This window comes from Rhipicephalus microplus, chromosome 6, assembly GCF_043290135.1.
Source record: "Rhipicephalus microplus isolate Deutch F79 chromosome 6, USDA_Rmic, whole genome shotgun sequence".
Taxonomy (NCBI): domain Eukaryota; kingdom Metazoa; phylum Arthropoda; class Arachnida; order Ixodida; family Ixodidae; genus Rhipicephalus; species Rhipicephalus microplus.
Genome location: NC_134705.1, coordinates 6,657,419 through 6,680,614, shown reverse-complemented (window position 1 = coordinate 6,680,614; position 23,196 = coordinate 6,657,419). Strand labels below are relative to the sequence as shown.

At 40.7% G+C, this 23,196-nt stretch overlaps 1 long non-coding RNA gene and 1 pseudogene across 1 annotated transcript in view; one reads left to right on the top strand and one right to left on the bottom strand.

Moving 5' to 3' along the window:
• LOC119167756 (uncharacterized) overlaps nucleotides 1–23,196 on the top strand; it is a 32,248-nt gene that overhangs the window by 5,376 nt on the left and 3,676 nt on the right. The gene's annotated exons all lie outside the window — the stretch shown is intronic.
• Nucleotides 2,042–6,312, bottom strand: LOC142765180 (uncharacterized; annotated as a pseudogene).

The following is a 23,196-nucleotide window of genomic DNA, read 5'->3' as shown; positions in this document are numbered from 1 at the left end:
ATTTTTCTGCGCTGCGACAGCTCCTCCCCCATAAAGGGACTTTTCTAGTCGCCCCTCAAGACCTTAATAAAATTCATTGTCTGTCTGTCTGTTGTGGACTCTCTGTAGATGTTGGCTAGGGTACTCATGCATGCATTATGCACTAGCTACTCTAAGACTGCTGGTATCTCTACCGAGTAGAGTGCCTTTTATTAGTCTCTGCAAGCTAAGTAAATGAATGTATTCCGTTTGGCAGATTTTTCAGTTTGACAGCGCATGACTATGATCCATAGTGGGACATCTGTTGATCTGTGTATAATTCTTCAAATCTTTCATATGTTTTTTTCTGTATTTCTTTGGTATTAGCATTTTTACAGTTGGGTTGTACATTTAATTCGCCAGTATGTGAGGCATTGTGCAGAAAGTGTCACAAGCTTTTCAACACGAGATCTTCATCTTTGATTGGGTCAACAGTTTCGCTGCATGATTTTTCGTTGGTCATGTTTTGTAGGGCTCTATTAAATTCTCTCAGGGTAGGGTATCCAAGCAGATTCGTTCTTGGATAGGCTTCTGATAATATGTTTCTTTCTAACTTTGTTTATATTCACTCATGGAGTTTATTTGTTTTGTTGAACTTTGGCTTCTTTCTCTGTTAGGTGGCCTATTCATGAGCTGTAGAAAATGTTTTCTGTCACGTAACTATAGATGTTGAGACTGCTGATTATGTTACTCTATCTGCTGGAGTGTGCATTCGTAATTAGCTTCCTGCTGTCATGCTCTGTCCTTTCTTTGAATCCTTCATCTAATTCTTTGGTGCTACAAATCCCCATGTCGGCAATTTTTTTTTTTTTGTTAATCAGCCCTTTTAGCTCAGTTAATTCAACTTTAGATATTGAGTGGGTAGCTTTTGTAGATTGTTGTTTTTTTTCTTTCTTTGTGAATTGGGACAGTTTGCTTACTTCTTGACCTAATGCTTTAACCTAACTGCAGTTGCGTTTTAGGAATTATTGTAGTTATGGTTTTGTTCATTTCCTCTAACTCATAATTTTTTTCTTGTTCTAAGGCCTCGCATACGAGTGTTCTAGGGCAGTGCTGAGAATGCGTGTGACTGTGGTGCTGCTCCATTTTCAGAGGAGCCTTGTAATTTCTCTGCAAGCTATATTAATAATAATAATAATATAATAACAATAAAAATGGCATTTTTGTGTGCCTTGAAGTTCTTGCTTCAAATTTCGCGGGCTTACTGATGATGATGACTATAGTATTAAAGCATGTGAAGAGATTGTTTCGTCAAACATTTGAAAAGACAGATTACAAACGAAAACTTTTTAAGCACAAATCGCCGGTCATCGCTGTTGTGTCTGAGGGGGTGGCTGCATTAAATTTTGCTTGCAAGAACTTAGGCTTGTGTTGGCTCGTTTCCTGTGAGAAAAAGTAGGGAGTTTTAGTGCTGGTATGGTGGCTAGAAAGGGGCAGTGTGACGGGCAGGGGCCAGATGGTGCACATACGTGCAATGAAACATGGCGGCAGGTCTAGGTGGCGCTGCGCGCGTCGGGAGCGCGTGCAGCGGTGTTGGTAGAGCGTGGCTGAAGGCCAAGTATGTATATATATGTTTTTTTTATATTTGTTCGTTATGCGGCATGCATTTGTTGCACGCTAAACTTCCCATATATGCTGCAAATGAGCAATTTTATTGAGTTGCCAGTCTGCGCGAGATATGCGATACATACGGCGAATGGGTAGTTGGCAGTCGCCCGTGTTATGTAAATTTGTGTTAGACGTTCGTCCCGGATACGACGTGCTCCTCAAATTATTTTATTCTTGTTGCTCCCTAGTTACGCCCCGCACTCAATAAAAAAAAACAAGCTCCGGTTCGCGCGGGAACTATACTAACTGCGCAGCTGCAACTTGAATGTTTTGAAGAGGGGCGTTACATTCCCTTAACATTTACAACTTGTGCTTGTCGTGTCACAAGGCTACAACACTCTGGTCATTCTACTACCACTAAGTATATTAAGCAAGTGTTTCTGGAAATGTAAAAAGTTTGCACGGTGCATCCAGCTGGTTCTTCAGAAACATTTTATTTTTGACATGCTCATGCATCAGTTCCAACACAGTGCGAAAAAATGCACTAAAACAAATCAATCAGCACAGCTGAGAATTCTAAGTGAAAGTACCCACAAAATTTACTGGCACCTTCGCAACTTGAGGTGTTTCTGTTTTTGCCGCTGGACAGATCGGTCTTTATTCAGCGACTTTGTATAAAAGTGCAGGCGCGTGAACACAAAAAACTGCACAATTTTTGCAGTTAGTTCTTTGCCATGATTGGCACAGCCAACTTGATGAAGTTTATTGGTACTCAGAAATGACATGAAATCATGAATACTGAATGCCTGCAGCTTCTCGGTAGAGAAAAAAAAAGTAAATGCTTCTTCTAATGTTGCCACAAGGATGGCCAAGTCATCCCCAGGATATAACAAACCCCCTCAATCAAAATGTTTGGTGAATTCATTGTCTGCACTTTCTGCTACATCCTGTTTTTTCATGGCTAGCTTTGATGCACATGTGCCACAAGAATTTTTGGTCCTGAACTTTCTAGCTACATAACCAGACAGGTAGTAAACCAAACGGCTGCCACTTTTCTCTACCACATAGCTGCTGTGGTCGCTTCTAAAGGCAGACTGAATGGCATCGCCAGCACCATCTATATCTCCAGCCTCGAGCATGTCCTCAATAATCTCTCTTAATCCGAAAACGGCACTGTTACTTGCACCTGCTGAAGACGTCGTGTCCAGTAGAGCGTTCACAACCTGTGCCGGGGAGTTTCCAGACTTTGGTGGTCGCGCAAGATTGTAGAAACTGAGACAATTTACAGTTATAAGAAACTGCCCCGGGCTTGGGTGGTCATTTGTACCCGAATACTGTCTTATTATACCGAACAAGTTTTCCAACTTGTCTTGAGTTAATCTTGATGTCAGCAAGTATTTAAACGCCACTGACGACATTAAATACTGCAGAAGTGAAAGTGTACTGCGTATTGTAACTCTCATACCCTCAGCAGTACCTTTGCTCATGAAGCCACCTCCACATTTTTTGGAAGCTTCTTCCCATGCGTCTAAGAAGACAAGAAAAGCCTCAAGCTCAGCAACATCTTGTGATGACGGTCTAAGTCCTCGCTTTGGACACCTTGACGTCATGATTGATATTAGCCGACTGAGGCGTCTCACAAGTTGTTCAGTCGCGGACACTGAGCTGGAGAACTCTGGTACATCCTATCTGTACAGGAACATACCTTTCAGAACTTCCTCACTGAAAAGCGTGAAAGCTAAATTTACTTTCATCTTTTCAAAGGAGTTTGGTCGGATATGTGCTTTTGTTACATGGGGCATCGCTTTAAGTGTTAAAGAGCTGTTGTCTTTGGCCCATGCTACCTCTATATCTTCAATGCATGCACGCCCATCCGGAGTCGTGAACCCAGTGCTGACAAACGTGTTGCGGATGCACTTCACTAGATGAGGAAAATCGGAACAGAAGTGCAGCTCTCTTAAAGAGTCTACAGGATGTGACACCTTGCACGTGATGCCACCCGAGTGTGCTGAAAAAAAGTACGTATGTATGAGATTGTTGAAATTCCTAAGCACAAGGACCAGCAAATGTTATTTCAACACAGTTAGCCCTGCAATACTGCTGACTTCAGTGCTCCAAATTACAGGTTCAACAAAGTATCATACCACCGATTCCAAATGACTTCCACATGCTGCGATTCCAAGTAGCCCCGTCACACGACACTAAGTCCACGAAGAGACCGGCTTTTTCTGCCAAAAGAATCGCCTCAAGAAGCAGCTTGGAAAGCATGTCTGCCTTCATATTTCCTTTTGAGGAAAACACACCTAGTATCTGTGTCCAGTCCCCTGCAGAACAAACAAATAAAAGCAGAGCCAACAAGCGTGAATAAATACGATACATTGAACCCCTTAGAGGCGCATGTGAACAATTCAAAAATTGAAATTTTCGCACAATTTTCTAGAAAAAAAACAATAATTTTTTGAGAAGTTGAGGCAGAATACATTAAAAAGGTGACAATCAGCTAATATTTGAGCTTTATGTTGCGAAAAATAACAATAAGGAATTCTCATTTTCCAGAATATGGCACACTTTTGCTCACAAACTTGAAAACAAAAATGACAAGCCGTACAGTTGCTCTGTTTGACGTGGTTGTACACAAAAGTACGCACTTCACAGATGCACTTGTTTTAATGTCTTCATATGTTTTAGTTAGTGCGAAGACACGTTTTGTACTACGGTTTCCAACTTGGTTAAACTGGTGCCTCACACATCATACGGAATGCACAGGAAAGATACTACACAGAACTACTCACCCTGAAAGGGTTGAAAAAGCATCACCATCCCATGGTCTGCTGGCGTGGATCTTTGCTCGTCTGCTGTAAAGCTGCCCAGGTCAACAAATCCTTCAACAAATCCTAAAAAAATGACAAAAACTTGTAGTTAACACGACAACAGACTTATTTGGCATATGCGCTGTTACCGAAAATAAGGAGTGTGATTTTCGCATCAAATAATTATTTTGATATTTAAATCGTGTAGGGTGTAGAGAAACGTAGGCACTACATACCTGCTTGGTTGACACCAAACTGCTCAGACAGCTTCAGTTCATCGAAAATGATGCCACCATGTCGCTGCAGACACCCATGCTTTCAGTCTTCGCACTAAGTGCCTTAAACACAGTGTCATTAAATCCGAAGCCACTTTTGAAATTGCGCACATAACGCTGTAGACAAGTTCGGCTTGGCAGGACAAGAATTTTCTGCTTCCGAAGGTGCTCATAGAGCTTCGGACTCCTTATGCGAAGCAGCACGCACTCTAGAATCCAATTCTTCTCATACAGCATGCCACATGTCGATTTTCTTTTAGCTGCACTGAAGCATGCCATAATTGCCATCTGTTGTTTCTGAGGCAACTTTTTAATGCGTTCATTCAGTGCCTCATCTCCAATTTGCTCATTGGCAGACTTCATCATGTCGAGTTCCCTCTGCACGTTCAGCAGCTTTCGTTGAGCAGCTAGCAGACGGCGGCGAGTGTTTGCGTGCCTTACAAGGCGTTTAACTGAAACGCCGTGTTTCTGTCGTGATTGCTGATTTTGCAAGAGCTTTCGTAGGTACTTGCAGTGCATGCAAGGGCCCTTACTTTCGCATGTAAGGCTGCACTTGGGCGAAAAGTACAAGCCGGCAAAATACTCATATTTTCCTACTGTGTTTGGTTTCATACCACAGCCAGCACATAAAACCAGAGAATGTGCGCTGTTCAGCGCCAACTGCGCCTCATCTGGTGAGGAAACATTGCGTTTTAGGTGCAGCTTGCCCCTAAGAAAAACGGAACAACTGACTGTTCCTACTTGCTCAACGGCCTGTTCGAACTTCACCAATTTCGGCAGCAGTAGGTGATCCAACTCGGCACCCTCTAACTCGCAAAGGCCGAAAGTGACGGTCCCTGTTTCAGTGGAAAACGATAGTTTGTTCCAGCTTGTGTTAGGAAGTTCGATGTCCCGGCACACGTATTCCGCACTGACTTCACTCTGCGGCTCCACTTCTATCGTGTCAGTATGTACAGCTTCAGTAAACTCCGATTCTGCAGCATGTAGTGCTTCTATTACTTGTTCACTTTCTTCCGGCGCCTGCTGCTTTACAGTAGTCCTTCTTTTTTTAGTCGGGGGCTCACCTTGTTCACACAGGTTTCTCTCCTTCCTTCTAGTCGGCGTTTTCTTTGTGAGGTATTTTGGCGCATCCGGGAAGATTGTAGGAACGGCGTCCTCTGTTAGCAGCGGCCGATCGCGTGGAATTTCAACCACCTCACCATTGATAACATGACGATAAGTCCTCTGTATAAACGTTGCCTCGAAGTGACGTTCACAAACGACGCAGTCGTTGGTTAGTTCCTTATCGCCCCGTTTTATATTACGGGCCCACTGCTCCCGTTTCAATGCATCCTTGGGAGCTCGAAACGACGACACCCTTGCCGGACACGACTTGTACCCACTTTTACAACCGGGTACAAAACACGTACCTGCTTTCGCTGGCATGGTAATAGTGTGTCGCTATACGCAATCATTCACATGGTGCGCGTCCAGGAGTCACACAAAAACAGTTGCACGTGCGGAAGTTTGCTCACAGTGCCAAACACACGTGGCTGTAGCAGCTGTAGCAATGGCTGTAGCGGCGAAGATCTCGCGCGCTCCCGACGACCGCCGCGCCCCTAGCGGCGTAAAAAATGTCATCGCGTTTTGTGCGCCTCTCTCCCACGGCGTGCATATGGCGACCGTCACACTGCCCTTCTAGCCACCATAGCAAAAGCGTTCGGTTCACCCAATAGCCGCTTAAAACCGGCTTGACTCGGCTTAAAGTCTATGAATAGATGGCGTTAGAATCGGTGTGTTGGAAAACATTTTTTCAGGCGATTTGGGCGTTCTTTATTCTGTGGTTCAGGCAGAGTTCCTCACTAGCTCGTGACACACAGTCTGTGGCGGGTTCATCGTATTCTAGTCGTGATGTTTTTTTCTCCGATGTTGGTGTTGGATTGGACTGTAATCTGTTTGAAATGGCGAGAACCGCCTCTGCCCGTGGGGTCGTGGTCGCTTTCTGTTAGAAAGTGATCCATACGCAAGTCGCTGCCGCTTTTCTTAATTCCTGTGATGTCGTCGTGTTCAGGAGCTTCTTATCCGTGCTTATCTAGTAGTTAACGTCATTCGCCCGAAGCACAGAATTAACACCTACCAGCCCGAAGTGTTTGCCACCAAATCTACAAGCAATGACAACGAGCATAAAATAAAGGCTTTGGAACGCGATTTGTGAATGTTGGTCTGATGCATGTACTACGCGGATGTATGGTAGGTGCATGTGTGTTGCTTGAGGACCGATCAAACAGCTGGTGTCACTTGGGAGGAAGTATATACTGTGCCAACGCTTTCATTGAAGCTTGTTCTTGCGTAAGTGCGCGAGATAGATACGGAATGCACAAGTCGGAATTAGAGAACGTTCTTGTCCGAGTGGCTTTATTAAGCAGTCGCAGATGATGGCAATTTGTTTGCTTAGCAGTGTGTGTTTAGATTGGGGTAACCAACAGTGAAGGTAGTTGTGTGTGGGTGAGGATATTAGTTTTCTTTGTTGCGGTGCCTTGCAAACAAATCCGTTATTTCTCTTCATTGCGTCGGTCTCTTGATGTGGCACTAAATTTTGCTATGTGCTCTTCGTGACACTTCCTCTCGCTCTAGAATGCTCTAGTAAAAGTTGGCGCTAAAGTTCAGCTGAAGTGTTTAAAGTTCCTTGCAGCGAACCACAGCAACATTTCTTTGTCTATGTGATCAGATGGATGCTTGTTATTTGGCATGGCTTTTATAACGCAAAACGTTTCTTTTTTTTTTCGTTTACTGAACTGTCCGGAAAAAATCGGGGACATTTGTCCCGACTGGGACAGCGCGAGCAAAGTCTTGGAAAGTCCAGCGAAATTCGGGACGGCTGGTAACACTAGTTTAGGCAAGTGTATAAAAATGAAAAAAATGTAATAAAATAGAAATTTCGTTGCTGGGAGCATTGTCGAGCTTCAATTGCTAACCCGTAAAGGTCTTTTTAAAAGTTAACATTGCCGCAATACAGCAGTGTCATGGGGTAAAGTGCTTGCAGTGTATTGCAGTAAAGCATACATTTTGCGCGCGTGTGTGTGTGTGAAATGGAAGCGTAGCACTGCTATTAGGCCTTATGCGATGCGCCGTGCTTTGTCTCATTACTGGTCATGCGACAGACGGCATCAGCACCAACTTCAACCTTTGTAAAGAGTCCATATGTTCCCCAATAATTATTTTTTTTAATTGTGGCAAGTGATTCACACTGCAGTAAACTTCTAGTATATCACATGAATAATTTAAAATTGTTGCATGGCCCCCAATAAAGAAGTAAAAAATACCTGTGACAGACTCCTTGGTACTCCAGATTTTGTGCCATCAGATATGTGCTCTAAAATGAAAATGATCATTATTAGTGAAATATATACTCAGGCTAGGTATTGGAGACGATTGTGCATGTTTTGCGAATTTCCTTTTAAAAGCTCATGCTTCACTTTTTCGGGCTTTCTTTAGTTATTAAGAAAAATAGCTCCCCAAGAATGGTCTAAAATTAAACACACGGTTTGTCATGGGGCAAGTTGAGCTTAGCAAGAAAATGATTTATGAAAACCATTCTGTCGCATAACTAAGAGCAAGCTGGTTTCAGGAAACATGTTGACCTGAGATGATGGCACGTGTTCACGCATCTTACAAAGGCTGCTTGTTGTTATAATGTGGCTGTAATTGGACAAATGTCTGTCATCAGGTGTGGAGATACATCGCATCTCTAATGATCAAATTTTTAAAGAATGGGTTTTCAGGGGATGCTAAAAACTTTTTTTGAAGGGGTGAGCATTAAAGAGCATTACTTTATTAAAGTCTCCAATTTCATTAGGTTAGCACTGAGGCTTGCAGGTATGTTAAATGAGCATGGTCACTTGAGTAACACTCAGAGGTCAATAAGTATAGGGTGAACAGCAAGGTATGTATCAAACAGGATTATGCAAATTGCAGAAATAGACATAATGAAGTTGTCGAGAAGACTTTGTTAACAGTACATTTACAGGCTTCATGCAGAATTTGCTTTCCAGCAGGGTGAATTTACTTTCGCTGATGCTTTCGATGGCATCATTGCAGTTCATAAGCACTGGTTTTACGGACTGCACGTGATGATCTTGTTTTTTCAAGGTTCATGAACTGATTAAAATGTATAGGATCAAGAAACTTACATGCTGTCTTAAGGCATAATCAGGCTCACCATAGAGGTAAGTGGTGAGATTTTAGTTAGTTGTATGTGGGAGGTCTGTGTACATAACATCATGGTAATCTTGCAATACTGTAGCTTTATTTGTGTAACGAGTGAAGCTTCTTTTCCTGTTAAAAATTTCTGCCAAGCAAACAAGTTCCAACAGTAGGATTTGCCCTTGGGTAAAGCAGGTGGTAAGAGTGAGCTTATTCAGAAGCCCTTCAAGAGTACCCACTAAAGGAATTAGTACCTATAGGGCAAAAATTCCAGTGCACCAAGAAGGGCAAAGGAAGACGGTGCAAGTTAACATTTCAGGAGGGCATCTTCTGGACATCATCCTTCTCTAGCCACAAGCTTGTATGGCCAATGTTTAGCAGACTCCTACAACCATAAACTAGGTATAAATGTTGCTTCTCTATTGCAAGATGACACACCATATGCCTTTTGAGAGTCTCCTCACCACAAGCCCTTACATTAGCCTAAAAATATTTTTTTCTACGGTGCCCTTTTTTTGTCCTAAACAGTTATCTGAAGCAACAATATGCACATTGTGACAGTCTAGCTGGTGACCACAGAAATGGCTCCCGCCATCACGATGTATACTCCACTCAAAATGTAAGACACTGCAAAATCATAGTCCGGTGTGCATGCATACGACCTTGAACATGCAAGCAGTGACCACGTCTCTTGTGTTCTCTGCACTGGCACATGCTTGTCGCACGCCTGTTCAAGATTGTGACAGTGGAATCAGTTCTGGCAATGTTGTCTCGGAGTTAAAACTGTGTACACCCTTAGGAACACCATGGTGGAGCGAGCAGAGGTTCATATCAAATGTAGCAATAAACTGGCAACACCATGGTGATATAAGCACACTTGCATTAATTTATTACATTTTTATTGAGGCAGACATCACACAGCTAAGCCTGGTTGTGATCTCTTTTCATTATTGTCTACATAGTTTTCCCATTGGTCACAGCACAGGAAGAAAAATTTTTCTGTGGGAGCACCATATTTTAAGCTTGCATGACTCCATTGAAGCACTGTGCAAACAGATATATTGAAAATGTCAATACTTCGGGTCCTATAAATGGTGAACTGGTTGTCACATTCAGCCGGTGATCCTGCAGGAGCTTTAGCATACACTCTAAGGTCATTTTGCATCAACAATGCCACATACAATAGTTTAACAATGGTTGTTAATGGGCAAGATGATGCATAGCTTCAGGGAGGTAATTAAGCTAGGGGGTAAAATTATAGATACCTAAGCACCACTGGAAAAATGAAAAAGCACAGAAAAAGAGTGTCAGTCGCAGCTGAACTACAAAAAATATTTACACTGCACCACACAATCGCATCGTCTAGAATTTTTTATAATAACGTTATACCAACCTGCCTAGCAGCAAGTACTTCTAAGGTAATAAAGTGCAGAATGACACTTGCATAAGACAGGGAACAGGACGCGAGTTAACTGCCATCTATCTTTGTTTGTGGCTTTGGTAGAAAATATATAAGGAAACAGACACATGTGAAGAGTGACCGTGTGCAATGTCACAGTCATCAAAAACATCACTTAACATTGCCTGCTCGAGAAATTTTCCTGGTTTTCAAAGTTTCAACAAATGTGTCACAATTAAATACACCACTTCTTTTCCAGCTTGAACTGCTTCCAACAGTTCACATCTATCAGGACTGCTGCCTGTAATTTTTGTCCGGTATTTAATCTGAACTGACATGCCCTAATACTTACACACAATCAGCCATATTTGTCTATCCACCCTCAACAGCCTGTAAGTCCACGTGTAACAACACACGCTCCACCCTTCCAGTGGTCATAGTCCATACGGGTCATTATATCATTCAGTTAGCTGCCTAACTATACTTTCGTTCATTCACTTCATATTTCTTGAAAATGGAGATATGTGAACCCTACAACCGCTTTGCAAAAAACAAATGAAGTACAAGTATAACACTTGCTATGATGGCTTAATTAAAAAAATTATTTCATGATGATGGCCCAGAAGCTTTCTCTAGAAAACATGTAAAGCCCATATGGAGAAGCATGTGTCCCAGGGAAATTCTGCAACTGCCAAATTCGAAGGGTGTGCAAAATATTCTACGATTTCCAATACCAAGTTGAATACTGTTCTATTTGATTCAGTCGCCATTATTTGTAGAACTAAACATTTTTTACTAGTTTAATAAAATTTAAAATGTTAAGTGCACTGAAATAAAGAGAAAATGTGTAAAAGTATCATAAATTTCATCCCTGGCAGGTTATACGCATTAAACATGACAGCCTATCTAGTGCAGCTGGCTGCTTCGCTCTAGGAAAGTGATTTTGCTACCTATACAATTGTCACTTACCCTTTCTTAACACTTCTGTAGATTTTAAGGGCTTGATGTTTTTGCCAGATACTCGATTCCTACTTTTAAGATTTCTAAGAGTCCTTATCATAGCTGCAAAGGGAGATACAGCCAGTATTTGATGTACTTGTTTTTATATTGCAATGGAAATAATACATCAACTGGGAAATAGCAATGAAACATTTTGTGTTAAATTTTATTTCAAATCCGTTTTTCTGCATAACTTGTGTACCAAACAGTGGCCAACAACCATTGGGTATATTTGCACCATGCTCTGCCATGACGAAGCACATGCATGAAACTTGAGAGACACGAGCTCATGCATGCAGGTGCAATTATTATGTAGTCGTCCCTTGAAACATCCTTGGTAATTTTAAATACTTGGCTGGGCAGATGTCTGTTAAATTATTCTCGAATGTCCAGGCTGGCTACAAAATGAGCAATGCTAATAATGTTCTTGGCTTGTGCCACAAATTTTTTACCACTCATTCTTTAAAAATATTTCCTAACGCTGTTGTTGCACGACCAAACAAAAATATTTACATGCTCTTTAGCATACTGTTATTCACAAACTAAATGCAGTTCATTAAAACTCAAGATAGTTAAACATTCATATTCCATAATTACGATCAAACTGCAGGTAAGTTACCACAACAACTAATCTTGCACTGATGTCATTATGTTTTCATCATGAATTTAGTAATTTGCATGCTTGCTTCTTTTTCACAGAGTATGCATATTATTATACAAGACACCACAACTAACTCATTTATCAACTTCAGTATTTTATCACTTTTAATCAACCATCATATTGCAAAGTCTTGAAACAAGTCACTTTTAAGACCCACAAGTTTTCTTGTGCCCTTACAGTGCATCGAAGGCCCTGAAGTGTCAAACAGGCTAAAAGGCATTGGTAAGGCTTGTTCATAGGCATTGAACAAATTTGTTTACAAAATGTGTTAAAGGCACATGCGTGCACATGTTTTGGTTTGATTGTACGTTAACATTAAGAAAAGAAGGAGTGGTGCGACATTTCTGGCACAAGCCAAGCATATGGTTAGCATTGCTAACTTTCACTTCACTTCACTTTATTATCTTAAAGACCCCGGTGAGGGGGTATTACATAAGGGGTGGGTAAACAAATGGAGGTTACAGGGAGTGATCTTCTGACAAACAATATGTATTTATGTTTTGCGCAAACGTTGATGAACACGTGATGGCTGCAATGTCATGGGGAATGCCATTCCAGTCCACTGCTGTGCGAAGAAAAAATGAGGCAGCAAAAGTAGTAGTGCGAGCGCGTGCGATTGAATAAGAATGGGTTGTGCGGTGAGATATGCGCGTTGGTGGGATAATGTAAGGTGCTTGATTGAGGGAACTGTGAAAGAACTTGTGAAACAAAACAGAGGCTGGCGATGCGGTGATGCACAGAAAGATTATCAATATCAATGTCATGTTTTAGGGATGATATGCTTATTTCGTATGAATATGAAGAGTGGAATGAACCTAGTGGCACGATTTTGTACAGATTCTATTTCGTTTATCAGGTATATCTGGTGCGGGCTCCAGATGGGCGCTGCATATTCTAGTTTAGGTCTGATGAGCGATTTGTAAGCCAGACGTTTTATGTCTAGTGGTGCCTGACGCAAATGACGCTTTAGGAAACCGAGGGGTCTGTTCGCGGATGATATGATGTTGTTTATGTGAGTGTTCCAGGAAAGGTCAGATGTTAAGGTGACGCCTAGGTATTTATGACTGAACTTGTTCGATAGCGGAATTAGAGATAAGGTATGAGAATGATAAAGGATTACGCTGGCGTTGAAACGAGGCGAGTTTGCATTTAGTAGGGTTAAGCTTCATTAACTAAAGATCACACCACTGTTGCACGAGATCTAGATCCTGTTGGAGTGTAGTTTGATCAGAAATGTTAGTAACTGTGCGATAGATGACACAGTCGTCGGCAAATAAACAGATATGGGAAGATAAATGAACAGAAAGATCATTAATATATATTAGGTACAAGAGGGGTGCGAGTACAGATCCTTGGGGGACGCCGGATGTTACTGGGAGGGAGCTAGAACGGGTATGTTTAATGAAGACGAACTGAGAGCGGTTAGTAAGAAATTGTGTGGTCCATGCAAGAATGTTGGAGTGCAGGTTCAGCTGGGAAAGTTTTAACAGTAGGCGTTTGTGCGGTACCTTATCAAAGGCTTTTGCGAAGTCGAGAAAGATTTAATCGGTCTGAAAGTGATGGTCGAGAGAAGAGTGTATATCATGAATAAATATAGCAAGTTGGGATTCACTGGATAATGATTTACGAAATCCGTGCTGGGAGAAATGAAAAAAATTGTTGGTGTCAAGAAAGTTCATGATGTGTAATTATATGATATGTTCCATGATTTTGCAGGGGACGCTTGTTAGAGAGATGGGTCAATAATTTAGGGGGGACTGTCTGTTACCTGATTTGTGGACTGGAATGACCTTTCCCTCCATCCAGTCGTCTGGTAAAATTCCTGTTTCGAGTGACAATGAGAACATCATTGAAAAGTACACTGCAATAATTTCCTTAGTATTTTTTAACAATTTAGAGTTAATATTGTCTATGCCAGCTGATGATGAAAGTTTTAATTTGTCAATGAGTGATGAAATGCCACTAATGGATAACACAACAGGGTCCATCGCTGGTAATGTCGTAGCAGGTGGCGTAAGAAACGGTACGTTGGCTTCTTTAGCGAACACTGATGAGAACGCGGTGTTAAAGATATTGGCACAAACAGTGTCGCTTACGTCTTCATTTTTATCGTTTGTAAGCGTGATGTCTCGTGTTAGTTGCAGGTTTATGATTTCCGAGAATTTCCTAGGGTTAGATTTCAGAATTTTAGTTAAATCATTGTGATAGAATGTCTGTTTCGGTTTTCTAATTTCAGGATAATAAGCATCTTCCGCAGCATAGTACTTGCCCCTTGCGCACGCATTACCATTAAACTTCGCAGCTCGGAAGAGGCGCTTTTTTTATTTTCAAGTGTTTTCAAACTTTTGGAAAACTATGGTTTATTTTTATTGGCAGTAAAGCTCACTGTGGGGATGAATTTATTAGTCAAGTCAGTTATCTTGTCCTTAAGCATTAGCCAGCTGTCATTGAGAGAACAGGAACCGAGATTGAGTTCGAAGTATGGTAGGAAATCTCGTAATTCACGATTAATTAATTCATAATTACCCTTATCATACAAGTGAATCGTTTTGCGGAAAATAGAGCGTATTTTTGGGGTGAAGTTAAATATGGTATAGATGACTTTGTGATCGCTGATTTCACGTAAGTATGCAATAGATTTTAAGCTTTCGGGGCTATTTGTTAATATCAGGTCTAAAATGTTTGAGGATTCACTAGTGACGTGCGTTAGTTCGGTTACCTGTTGGATGAGGTTAAAGTTGAGGCAAACATCGACAAATTCTCTTGCTTCAGTTTTTCCCGAGGTTGGTGAAACCTGATTGAGCCAATTAATGGAGGGAAAGTTAAAATCCCCATAAAGCAGAACACATGCGTTAGGGTGTTTATTAGTTAGCTGGGATAAGATTTCGTTAAGTTTGCGGGGGAAGTCTGGGTCAGTTCGAGGGGGCCTATAGCATACGCCAAGTATTATTGCTTCGGGAGGGGCACGGCATATTACCCATAATGATTCTAGTTGTGAAGATGTGTTTATTAGAGAGCATGATAGTTCTTTTTTAGTGGCGATGAGTATGCCTCCGCCACGTGAATTTTTACGATCGTGACGAAAGAATATGGTATTTATTTCGCACTAACTTTATAGTTAGTGCGGGAGTTTCAGATTAATTCCAGCCTATTTTTTTAGCAATATATCTATAACATGTGGTACAAATAGTTTCTGTTAGTAATTTCACAAATGACAACACTATTATCAGCAAATCGTGATGAAATTCAGATGATAGCAAGGAAGGGGCATTGGCAGTTAAAATGAGAAAAAGCTGGGCTTAGCTGAGCACAAAGTGAGTTCAATTTCATGCGAAGCATTTAAAGTACTAAACTTTGTTCGGTAGTGCCAAGGTCCAGATGACCTAATTTTAAAGTAAATTTTTATGACTGACCTTGTCAAATGTGTTAGAAAATTCTAAAATAATTCAGTCTATGAATCACTCCATCAAGAGAATGGCACAATTTATGAGTAAATAAGTGGAGTCTAACTTTGAAGCGTAGTTTTAAATCTATACTGCGTAGTGTTGTATGAAATGTAGGGTGATATAGAGGTACTTAGCTGCTGAATAAGCTTTGTTAGAATATAATATTAGAAGTGGTATTACAACATATGTGCAAGTTAAACCGAGTGAAAATAATAATAAATTTTCTTAATCCCAGAAGAACAAAAGAAAATTTTAAAAAATCACAGCATATTCATGGAGTGATCGATGATGAGTGGGATGAGGCGTCCGTCCATGCATGCGTCTATGCGTTCGATCGCATTCGAGAATGCAGATGACGCATGGGTAACACCGATGAGACGCGTGCCAAAGAAGCCGAGCGCAAGCGTCTTTAACGTGCCCGCCACTCTGCTTCGTTTATGCCCCACCAACGATCCACTACGTGTGGTGACTATAAAGGACACTGAGAGATCCGCTCATTCTATGCATATCCAGGCACAGCCCCCCATGCAGCCAATCTGAGAGTAGGGGTACAGCGCCATCTAGTTATCTTTACCCAACTGCAGTTTCTATGTAATTCTTAAGAAAGCGCTGTCTATTATACTGTTCGGCAAATACTGCCTTTCTTTCTTTGTTTTCTTTCCTCTCGGTTATGCGTGATGCTTGTACCATATCTAAGGACACAGTGAAAGATGAGGCATCAGTACCAAAAGGACTTATTTGGTTTACATTCTTTTATGGTTTGGGGGAAGTACGAATATTTATAACAACTTGATTTAAAAGTGTATTTATTATGTGTTTGTTAGTGCCTGTAAGGTGTTAACTTAAAATGACAGAAAAAGATTACTTTTGACGTGTCGATGTTTATGTCACTATGAATTAATTGAAACAAAATCTTTAGTTTTGCTATTTTTGCCCTACCTTGTAGTGTTAATAGACCAGCTCTCGTTTGCAACTCAGTAGGAGAATTCGTTAGATTGAATTTGTTATAAATATACCTCATTGCCTTCCTGTGCACCCCCTTTTAATCCTTGCAATTAGTTACTTTGTATGTGTAAACCCCATAATACTATTATAATCATGTGACTAATATATTCATTCATTATTATTATTATTATTGCATTGATAACATTGCACTTGATTTGCAGTTTACTCATTAAATCTGTATTTCACTCTTACACTGTTCAAGGCAGTATTTATAATGTCCTTACAAAGACCTACATATTTTAACTGCATTTAATGGACTCAGATATATCAGCCAGTCTTGTGGCACACCCTACAGGACAAGAATATTTTCGTCATTTCAGGACATCCCGGGGATGTTTGGGATTTTTGAAGGAGGTACGTATTAGGGAATGACTGATGCACGGCTACCTGTTTTTCATGCAACCTTACCTTATCTCCAAAAAATCAGGTGATGGCAGTATGAGGCAAAGAAGTTAGACCTTTTCAGAGTAGCTTTATGCCTTTCTATAAATTGCAGTGCCATGTCCTCCTCTGGCAGAGAGGTGCTAGGCAATAGGAGGTAAGGGAGTGCCAGCCCGTTTAAACTTCAATGCAGCACACAGCAATATTTGGTTGTGCATATGTCCTGTGCTTTACACAAACTGTTTTTTAGTTGTTTGCACTGCTTGAAATACCCTGTGCCTTTTTGAAATGAAACTTGTACTGGCATACAATGAACTGTAAATGTTGTCAGCATTAGATGTACAAAAAAAAAAACCATCATGAAGGCAATGAGCCCTTATCACTCATTTGCCTTACACTACAGCTATTCTGGGATGAAGAGAATGGCCATAAGGAAGATAATAATAATAATAATAATAATAATAATAATAATAATAATAATAATAATAATAATAATAATAATAATAATAATAATAATAATAATAATAATAATAATAATAATAATAATAATAATAATAATAATAATAATAATAATTCACACCAACTGCTTTCATGATAACAAATGATTCCAGCTGATTCCATTTCCAGGCCAGCTGGTTTCATTTTCAGTCTCGAGTGGTTCATGCTGGGACCAGCTGGAACATGTTGCTAATGTGTTGGCTTGTACTTAGTCCCAGCTGTATACAGCCATGGTTTCAGTTAAAGTGAACTGAAACCGTGGAGTATTTTCACTTGGAAAGGAAAGAATGTAGAAAGTGATGCATCTAAAGGCAGAAAAGAAAACAAAGAGGAAAGATAAAACAGGAAACAGAGCAAGAAAAAAAAGGTGAGCTCTCAAAGAGAAAGAGAGAAGAAAAGAGAGAATGAAGGAGGCACACGCACACTGAACTTCTCTCGCCCTCATTTTTGAGGGCTCCTCCTTTTTTCCCTATGCGTCACTCTTTTACCATTACCTGGCTAAATTTTCGCTCCTATACACAGATCGACTGAATTGATGGCGCACTCAGATTTAGCGTACGTGCTCGTTGTTACATCCTGTCCCAAAATTCTCATGCCTGTCGTGCCAGAAAACAGCTCTTCAATGCAAATCACTATCGTGCAGCTGAGGAGCTGTATCATGCACAGATCATAATATCAGCCTGATCGCACGAAGTAATGGTAATAACTTAGTAGTACACCATGCATAACACAAACGCTCAGTGGGCCCTTAAGTTATGTCGTCTTAACTGCAAAAGTGCAAGTTGTGCTTTGCCAGCATTTTCCTCAACTACGAGCCATACACTACAGCTGTGTTTTGTATGAATATAAAAGAGAGCACTGCTTGAAATGTTAAGTACACTGACTATACAATTAAAAATATAGTAATCGGCATTTCTAAGAGTTACATTTTCTTGTAAAAAACTGACACATACTTATGTCAAGATTCGTGCCGAAAGTACGTCTTGCCCAAGGATATTTCTAAAAAATTCAGCTTATTCCACGTAGCTCCGGAATCGACATTATGCGAAGCATGCAGAGGCATGCTTAGCGTGACCATGTTGTGATTTTTTTATAGCGGCACGTCATGAAATTATGCCAAATATACGTCCAAATGTTCCACACACAGACATACATTGAAGAATTCTAAGTGTTTATATAACCAGTTGTTTGCACTTGTGCAATGATGCAAACATGAACTTGAGCATTGGGAACACCAGAATCAATAAGCTGGTATGAAGTGCTGGTGCTAGTGAGGATGGTAGCCCTGGACGCTGCTGCATAAATCAACTTCAGTGCATGGCACCTAGCTACAATTGACGTCAACCCGATATCACAGCTGCATCACAGGAGTACATATGTAATGTTTATAAAGCTGGATTGCCACCACTGCAACCACTATTAACGTTTCATGACCATATTAAGGTATTAAGCTATTTGAAAAGTAGGTCCGAGATCTGGCGTGGCTTTGTTGTAGAATATGCTTGAGTGCCGCGCAGAATGCTTGGGTTCGATTCCTGATGGGACCGCGACATTTATTCTTTGCATTCGTCGGGTCAGCGCTACCGATGTAAGGCTTTTTAGATGCGAAGCATCTCTGACTTACGTGTTTAACGCCATAGGTACATCCGTGCGAACGCACCGCAGCGCGTTTCTCTCGCCGCAGGTATTGGAGCACTGCCAAGTAGGTCAAGTCGCAGCTGCGCGTTGACGTGGTGTCAATGCACTGAATGCTGTAAGTGTGTTAACAAATGCTGCATCACATTCGTGAACTCTATACAGGTGTGACATATTTGCTTTTCTCATATATCTTGCATGATTTGATGATCTTGAAAATTCGTGTTCTCTTTGGCTTCCTGGCTGTGTGAAGCAGCAATTTTGCCATATTTTTCCTTTGGCACGAAATTTTAGCAACAGTGTCTTTGCCACAGCTTTCGGTCTCATTGCCTCTCCTCATAATGATAAAAAATATCAAAGAATGTGCTGTTTTGTGGCATCCATCAAACATGAAAAAACAGTTAAGCATGTATGCTATGTTGTTAGGCTATGCAAGGAACTGCTTCATTTTTCATTCGAGTGCACTTCCACAATGATATTAGACAGATATAATTTTTGCAATTTAGAAAGAAAATCTATAGTTGCATGCTAAAATTCTTTAAAAAATCTGGACAGAAGAATACCATAAATTTGAAACTTTAGCTACCTGGTACGCAATATGACACTGGCTGAAAAAAAAATATTAACGGAATAAAAGATTTTAAACTCAACATATCACTGATACCATGCATTGTAAATGTGCAATATATAGTTTTTCAGTTTCCTTAATGTTTCTGGTACACCACAACTGAAAGGCATTGTGCTGATGGCAACATAATGTGGCAGAGAAAGTTCTACTGAGGAAAAAGTGGGATGCATTCATCCTATTAACCATCAAAAGGTCAAGAAATTGATGAGCATTCCATGCAAAATCATCGAACATGTCATCTACACCCGGATTATGGACTTCCTAGACTCAAATAACTTTTTCAATTCCGCGCAGCATGGCTTTCGTAAAGGTTTGTCGTGCGAGACTCAACTGGCTATGTTTTCGCACGACTTGAATATTAACTTGGATTCTAACGTACAGACTGATGCCATATTCCTGGACTTTGCGAAGGCATTCGATAAAGTACCACATAAACGCCTTCTGTTGAAACTTTCCCGCTTAAACCTACACCCCGACGTCCTAAAGTGGATCCGTGAATTTTTAAGTAACCGCACTCAAGCTGTCTTTGTTAACAATGCTACCTCTACTTCACTTCCGGTAACATCTGGTGTCCCGCAGGAGTCGGTTCTGGGCCCGATTTTATTCCTGATATTTATGAACGATCTCCCAACTCATTTATCCTGTAAAATCCGAATGTTTGCCGACGATTGTATTGTTTACCACACTGTTTGTAACGCTTCTGATCAATTAGCTCTACAGAGTGATCTTAACAATGTAAAACAATGGTGCGATGATTGGCTAATGGAACTTAACCCTCACAAATGCAAAGCCTTATCCTTCACCCGCCGCCGTTCTCCACTTGTTTTTCCATACTCCATCAGTAATATTCCAGTTGAAACTGTTAATTCTTTTAAATATCTGGGGGTCACACTCTGCAACGATCTTTCATGGGGTTTGCATATCACGAAAGTCATATCATCGGCAAACAAAACATTGGGATTCTTGCGACGTCATCTACGTAACGCACCTACAAATGTAAAATTATTAGCTTACAAAAGCCTTGTTAGAACTAAACTTGAATATGCTTCCCCAATCTGGAGCCCGCATCAGGCCTATCTTGAAGACGCCCTTGAGTGTATTCAAAACCGTGCCGCTAGGTTTATCAATAATTCTTACTCCCATGACGTCAGCGTATCTTCACTAAAGGCAGAACTTCAACTGCCCCTCCTTTCCCTCCGCCGCCGTATCGCCAGTCTTTCGTTATTTCATAAGTTTTTTCACAGCTCGATGCGCATGCCACCTTATTTTGTTCCCCCAGCGTACATCTCTCAACGAACTAATCATCCACTTCAAGTCGGACGCCCACGTGCACGCACCGTTACTTTTTCAACATCATATTTTCCTCGCACAGCAGTTGCCTGGAATGGCCTTTCAGGCGACATTCCTGCCATTACTTGTACTTCTACCTTCACAACCAGTATCACTAATCATCTTTCACTTCAGGACAAACGATTGTTTTCTGCTCAATTTTTATGTACCCACCCCTTATGTAATGCCCCGCAAGGGGTCTTTAAGGAAATAAAATGAAATGAAATGAAATGAAATGCTCAGCAGTGGAGCTTCCTCCACAGCAACAAAAAAAACCTGCATTAAACCACAGTGCATGCACACACCATCTCTCCAGCACTTTGCTCATGCACTCTGTCATGGCAGAATTTGGTACCAATGCAGTGAACAGCTGTAGGCCACTGTTTTCAACATGTGTTCCATATAAGACTCCATCAGCAACAACGTTTGGTGAAAACTGTTTCATTGCCTTTTTTGTGTTGCCAATGCGTGATTAGACATTCTGAATTACGAGCTTTCCAGTGACATAAAAGAAATGTACATTAAAAAAATTGATTGGCCGTAGGAAATAATCAGGCCCTCGAAATCCACAGAACCGTTAAGGAAAGGTAAGTATTCATTGGTACAAGCACATTCCTAGAGCTGAGTAGCCAGCTGCGCCACACAACTTCTCAAGTCTTTTTTTCTTTTAATGTGCCAGGACCGATGCTGTGTATCATACTGTTGCACAAGTTTTCTTTTATTTTGGTGTACTTAACATTTTAAAACATTAGTAAACTTTTAAAACATATACAGTTTTGCAAATCATGACTGTTGAATTGAACACAACAAAATTAAATTTGGAGTGTTAAATCACTTAATATTTCTAGAGATCGAATCACACTTGTCTAAAACACCCAGCTGACCGCTTCAGTTGCTGTTTTCTGCAGAAACATGTTAATGCTGACGCCGTATGAATATCTAACATGGCATACGGCGTGCTAGGCCTTTGTGCGATAATTTAAGCGTGAACAGAAGCATGTAGCTAAGGTGACGTAGAAGCCGTCACTAACAAGAGCCATGCGCTCCGCTGCTCTGGACAAGTGTGATTTCACCTGTACAGCTGCAGTGTTGGCATTTTTTTCGTGCATGAAATTCTCCATGTACACTTTACATCTGGTCTATTATATAAAAACATGGAAATAAAAAGAATAACAAATAAAACCTTCTAGGTCTGAGTGAGAATAGAAGCCAAGCTGCTTGTGTGGCAAGCAGGCATTCTACCACAAAGCCACGTGCCTGCTCAAAAATAATTTTCATGCTTTACAAATACACGCATCTAGTATACACGCTTCACAATACAATATGTAATATCGCAGTATTTCATGGTACAAATGTGAATTGCTACTGGCCATCAGAACGTGTGATTATCATAATGACTTCGTTGTTTAAAGCAGCCACGAAAAACAAAAGGCACAAATGCTACTGGAGTATTCTCTTAGGAGCATGTACTGGGTGCATATCAAGTTTAAAAACATTTCATGCACATAGTTGCTCGTGGTTTAAAGCATACTACACAGTACCTGTATTGCGTGGTCTATCCTGTGTCCCATCTCTGCGCTCTTCGAAGTAACTATGTGTACGTATCAACAAGCTCGCTTAGCCACCATTTAGAAATCAATTACGCAGACTGCAACTATATGCGAAACCCTTACTAGCACAAGCCACTTTAAACATTGATTACGTAGTAATAATCTGCAGTATGAACTTTTCAAGCAATGTTACCCTGCAAAACGTATGCACTAGGTGGTTGGAGTATGCACTAGGATTAGGTTTCGCTGTTGTGTTCTACTCAAACCTTGAGGGTCCCCTAATTTTTTTCACCAAACAATTGTAAGATTCATAGATAGTAATGTTCCACAAGCATGGTATTGTAAATAATCACCCTTTTGGCCTATACTGGAAGAGTGGAGGGGGTATTATTAGGAGTGAATTTACAGGCTGTTAAGAGTGTATGGAAAATTTGACAGATTGTTGTGTAAGTATGCAAGCATTAGGGCATGTGAGTTCATATTAAATACCTGAAAAAGATCACAGGCAGGGGTCCTGATAGGACTCTTGAAAGCATTTCATCCTAGGAAAGAAGTGATTTGTCATCGACACATCTGTTGAAACTAGGAAGGTCAGAAAAGTATTTCAAGCGTAGGTATGTGACGTTTCGTGACAATACATGACTGTGACATTGCACACTTCCATACTGCACATGTGTCTGTTTCCTAACATACTTGCTAGCAAAGCCACAACAGGGTGTTTATCAATTTAAATTTTTTCAAATGTAGTGATTTTTCCAGGTTTTTCACATAGAATAAAAGCAAACTCCATGACCATAATGTCTTCTTGGAAAATGTGCGGTGGAGATAACAC